The sequence below is a fragment of the Octodon degus genome, unplaced genomic scaffold (assembly GCF_000260255.1).
Source record: "Octodon degus isolate 3935 unplaced genomic scaffold, OctDeg1.0 scaffold00253, whole genome shotgun sequence".
NCBI classification, from domain to species: domain Eukaryota; kingdom Metazoa; phylum Chordata; class Mammalia; order Rodentia; family Octodontidae; genus Octodon; species Octodon degus.
Window position 1 is genome coordinate 1,793,308 of NW_004524829.1, and position 5,929 is coordinate 1,799,236.

General features: G+C 39.7%; 1 protein-coding gene across 2 annotated transcripts in view; it reads left to right on the plus strand.

Moving 5' to 3' along the window:
* Nucleotides 1-5,929, plus strand: part of LOC101593174 (heparan sulfate glucosamine 3-O-sulfotransferase 3A1) — a 106,242-nt gene that overhangs the window by 86,661 nt on the left and 13,652 nt on the right. The gene's annotated exons all lie outside the window — the stretch shown is intronic.

A 5,929-nucleotide genomic window follows, 5' to 3' on the forward strand; every position in this document is an offset into this window, starting at 1 on the left:
GAACAGTGTTTCTTAATCACAGAAATGCATGGACTAATGCCTGGATACTATACTTCCATTTGTAAATGAATTACAAACATCTGCATAGAACCAGGTTTGGGTGCATTGTATTCTTTTCTTTTTTTCTAACCAACGATTGATCTCAGGACCTTGCGCTTGCCGGGCAGGCGCCTATGCCACCGAACAATACACCCTGATGGCTGTATTTTAAAATGCCACATCAGAGGGGTGGGTGGGTGATTATTTTAGAATCTCATGCTTCTCTGGCTTTCCTAATTTTCTATCATGGGCCTTTTTAACTTAATGTAGCTATTTAATTTTTAAAAATTTAAGAGAAAGTCCATTTGGAAACCAGCCCTATTCCTCATAGTCTCACCCCAGAACCTACACGATTTTCTTTCCTGTGCGGAGAGAAATGCGGACGCGAGCTGTGTGTGACGGCTCCGCGGCTGGGGAAGGCACGCTGTGCGTGTGAACTGCTTCAGTGCAGGCAGCCCTTGGACGTATTGGGAATCGAGAGCCCTGTCAGTCTGCCTTGTTTTTCTGTGTGATGACTTCTCTGAGTCCTGAGGCCTTTTCTTCTGCCCCTCTTTAACTTTTCAAGTCCCTGGACAAGATTACAAATGAGGACTCCCGTGCCATGGGTCTAAACATTTAAAAAGTTATAAATCAAGCCAGTAAATTATTAAATGAAACATATGCTCTTTTCCTATTTTGACAAATATTCTTTCATAACAATGAAACAGAAAAGTAGACCTCAATCTATTGTTTTTGTACATCCAAGAGCTGGCAAAATACCAAAGATGACTCAATTTAATTATTATTGCTCATTTGGGTATTCCGCTGATGGCCAGCAACGTTTGGGTGAATAATAAAATAAAGACATACATAAATCATGACCTGTGCAATGCTTGCACGATATGATTTCTTTAATCCTTCGATTTCAGCAAAATACTAATTATGTTACAATGAAGCATTTGGATTAATTTTATTCTATTGATAGTCAGGGTCTTCATCAGGGATTCAGAAATGTTTTTTGAAAAGATTCAGACAATAAAACATTTCAACTCTGCAGTTCCTATGTTCTCAGTCACAATTTCCCAATCCCAGTCTTACTGTTCAAAAGATAGTTAGGTGATACGTAAGCAAATAGATATGGCTTTGTTTCAGTGAAATATTACATAAGACAGTTGACGGTAAATACTACCTAATTCTTGGCTGTTTTCATCACCCCACAAAAGAAACACCATGTGTACCCATGAAGTTACTCCCCATTGCCTTCTGTCTTTTGCCCCTGGCAACGACTAGGCCACTTTCTAGCACTATAAATTTGCTTATTCTAGATGGTTCACAGAAATGCAATTATAACATAAAACCAAAAACATTCAGAGTTAGTTTAAAATAAACATAATTTTGTGTCCGTTAATCTAAAGGATTTCCAGAGTGTAAGTGTACAAATTCTGAACACAAATGCAAATTAAGACTTAAATTATTTTCATGTCTTTAAAGGCTAGCTTTTCTTCTAAAGCAGTTCTTATTATCTATAAAGTCCAAAGACAAAATGCAATTATAATTGATTCATATAAACATTGAAATGAAATTATTTACATTCTTTTTATTTTTTTTTTTAATTGTCACAAAATCTTATTGAGTGTTTTATAGACTGAAAGCTGATCTCGCAGCTTTCATCATCCACCTAGTGGGCCATAGAAAGAATCAGCATCTTGCTTTGCCTGATTCCCCTGGACCTATTTACTAACAAGTTTCAGAACAATGTCCGTTGCCTCATCATATAAAATATCCTTCTCCCCCTGTGTGCAAGTGTTGTTAGTACCACAGTGATGTGTGAATTCCTGCAGCCTCATGTGCTGGTATAGGAAGGGGACAAAAGGGAGAATCACTCAGTAGTACTAAGAAAAAAGTACTCATATTAAGATACTTCCTCACATTATCTGATATAAAGCACTTGGAAAGTGTCTCTCTGTCTCTTTGTCTCTCTCTGTCTCTGTCTCTGCCTCTCTCTGTCTCTCCGTCTCTCTGTCTGTCTCTCTCTGTCTCTCTGTCTGTCTCTGTCTCTCTGTCTCTTTCTGTCTCTCTTTCCCTCTGTCTCTCTGTCTCTGTCTCTGTCTCTTTCTCTTTGTCTCTCTGTCGCTTTTTGATCTAATTACTCTCTTTATTCAAATCCTGCTACAAATTAGAAGGCATGCCCATTTTCCAAATTCAGAACTTTTTCTTTGAAGACACAGGGTAAGAGTTTTGGAGAAGCATTTTCCCAAGACCAGAACAGTGTTACTTACAGCAGAGGGTATTTGGGGGTATACATTACCCCGTGCAAATGCACGAGGGGGAACAGTTTCAGTAATAAACCTGTGCATGTGAGCATGTGACTTGTACTGTACATCCTTCTAAATTGTGGAATTGAAAGTCGGAGCCTTTCTGTCTGTGCCCTGTGGGTAGGTGGCTTTACTTCATGGTGGACTCCCATTGCTGGACTATGTGAAATGTGTACTCACTGATTGCTCTCCTGGAATTCCTTTGGCTTGTGGGCCTCATTTTGTGATCAAATCATTATTCTGGAGGTTTGCTTTATATTGCAAGACTGAGGTTATTCTGCTTTGACCTCAGAGAGATCAAATATGAATTGTCTTCTGCTGCTGAACATAAAGGAAAGTAAGATATTTGCACAGGGGCACTGATGGCAATTTTTAAAAAGGACATCCAGGTAGCCCAACCCCCAGACTTCTGCTAAAATCACACCTTCAAGTCATTTTAAATTTAAAAAGACCTATTGATCTTGCACCTAACCTGCTCCAGTAACTAAGAAGTAGGATAAAACAAACGGGGAAAAAAATGTAATGAGCGAACAAAAACCCATCACTGCCAAAATCTAACAAAGAACCTTTGTAAAATTTTAGATCTTGCCTCCTTATGTCCTACCCATGTTCCTCTCTCAGCTTCCCTGCTGTCATTGTCCTTAGATTGTCAATTTCAAGCAGAGAGGATGCTTCTCACCTTATCTCCAGCCACACATATGCAAAGACCTGATAATTCCAGGCTGATGGGAGAGCTCTGCACCGAAGCAGCTGTCCAGCAGTAGCACGTGGGCTGATAGGAGAGCTCTCAAACTAATCATTTATAAAACCCTGTCGGGAGCCAAGACGAGCCTGGATGAGCTTCTCTGTGGCGGTTGCCGTGGACCCAAGCAAGCGCTTACACTTGGCCACTGTGTCTGGGCTTTGATTACGAATTCATTTTCCTCTTCTGCATTGTTGACCTTATCATGGGACTTGGTTAAAAGTACCAGGTAGATTGGAGAGAAAACAATTCTCCCTTTTATGAGGACCCATTTTTATTATAACTTTCCTAATTCCAAAGTACAGCAGGAAATTTCTCTCTACAGAGGAATGTTCTTTTGCAGGAACTTGAAGGAGTAGTCAAACCCAGGGCATAGTACACTTTTAGGTCAAGAGATGGAAGGAGAAAGAGAGGGAAGTGGGATGAAAAAAGGAAATGTGTCATGTACATGGACAAATCCAGACAAGGAATGCAGCACTATGTGCTACAAATGTACTTACAAGAAAAGAAAAACAATAAACTAAGGGCCAGGAGACCCTTAGTCTGGCGCCAGCTTTACATTCATCTGACTGAAGGGTGTGGTACGAGCCAGTTCTTAGATCTTTCTACATCTATGAAAGAAAGTTCTTTCTAGTTTTTAACTCAGTGGAGGTGCTTAAGACACTATAACTGTTGAATTTGCCTGCCTCTGGATTAATTCCTTTTTTTTTTTCCTCTCTTGCCTTCCTCATCTCTTCTATCCATCCAATTCATTCAGTCTCTCTCTCTCTCTCTCTCTCTCTCTCTCTCTCTCTCTCTCTCTCTCTCTCTCATTTCTCTTTTTTTCTCATTTCTCTGTCTCTGTGTCTCTATCTCTACCTCTGTTTGTCTCTCTCTCTCTTGCCCCTCCCCACACACAATTAAGGGCTTATAAATATCAGTATATTTTAATTATATTTTGTTTCTTCTATTTGTAGTCATTTTCTAGCTATGTTAAGAATAATTACTTACAATTTTATTCCATTTATATTTTTGGTAATTTAAAGAATAAAATAAGGAAGATGTGTAGGAAAGTAGGCTTTTTGGAGATAAAGAAGGGGATGGGGAAGCAGGAAAGGAAAAGAAAGAACAGGGATTGAACTCAGGACCCTGATCTTGCCAGGCCAGCACTTATTCTACTGAGCTATCTCCCCAGCCCTGAAAAGAAACTGTGATCATGAACATATCCCAATTAAAATAACTTCTATTCAAACATTATGGATATGTCCTTATTTTTCTTAAAAAAATGCACACACTTATTCACTCAGGACTTTTGCATATCTGAAAATGTCATTTTGATATATTTCAAAAGAAATAAAACCTTGCTAAGCATACAAGTCTTTTTCCTTTAAACCTTTGCTGTCTTTGGCCATTAACACTGAAGTCTAAAGCCAGCTTCCCATTGCCTCTTCATTTGTCAGTAGCCTAGTTGTGTTACACTGTTTCCCTACTGTATGATTGCTTATGAAATATTTATTCTCAAACTCTAAAACTTTGCTAATAATTTAACAAAATGAGTTTCCTTTTGGGGCAGGACTAGGATGAGGGCAGTATCTAAGGTTAAAAAACAGAAGAAGAAGGTAGCTAAACTGGCTGAGCGGTTCAAGGGCCTGTGTTTAATCCCCACCACCACCACCAAAGGGAAGAGGAAGAGGAGGAGGAGGAGGAGGAGGAGGAGGAGGAGGAGAAGAAGTCAACGTTTAGTCTCAGAATAGTGTAAATGGGTAGAAAAGTAGCTGCTACTTTTTTATGGTTCACAAAGAAAGTCTTCAATACAGAGAGAGTCACCCTATGAAGAGGCATGATATTTTCCTACCTTTTCCAGTGGGATCCTGGACTTGTTTTAGACTTAAGGTGACACATTTATTATCACATGTATTCCTCTGTGAGAAACAGAGTTTGGGAAAATGTATCCAGAATTAGAAATCACTTTAATCTCACGAATACATAAATTCCTCAAGGAAGACGATTTAGATGGGATTGGAAGTGCAGCGATGAATTTTGGGAGGTGTTGGTCTAATTTTAGCATCCTTCAGAGTCCGTGAATGAGATAGGAGTAGAATCACTTGAGAAACTCCAAAGACTGACATGAACATAAATTCAAGGTAATATCTTGAATTATGATCTATGATAACTCCTGTCCCTTCCCATTCTGGAACATTCTCTGTCTGACCTGAAACCAGATATTTTTTTTCTGACCTTTGATAAAGTTTTCCAAAATTAACAAGAAAGAACTGCAGAATTTTTTTCTCCTGGCAAAGTCGTAGGATAGTTGAATTACTTCAATAAAAGTTTTGATACATTCTGTATCATAAATCCTGGTTAGAGTCAGAGCCACTTAGTTTTTCTTTTGCTATCATTCAGAGTTTCGAAAGCAGTCTACTATCCAAAACACAACAAAATATCCCAGGCTCTAAATCTGACATTGAACTCAGTGATACTCTGATTCTCAGGGTTGCATATCCAGATTCGGCCAATGTGGGAGTCACTTCAGAAACGCGCATCTTCCTCTCCTCAGGAACCCAAGTCAGACATCATCTAAACGGAGTGTTCTTTCCAACCTTACAAGTCACGTTTTGCGTGGGGATCTCACAGAACAAAAGCACAGGAAGAAATATTGCTGCACGTGGGGCTCGGCCCCAGGGACAGCAGCCTGACAGCCCCGGGTTTACAGCAGTTTCCTCTGCTCCCAGACGTGGCCATGAAGCACCCCAGGAACTACCTTTGTGCCATGGCCATGAAAAGAGCATGTACTTCCTGGCATTTTCTGCTGCTAGAGACTCACAAAAACAGACACAAGGTCCTGTTTGAGTTCAGAATGCACTCCCCCTCCAAA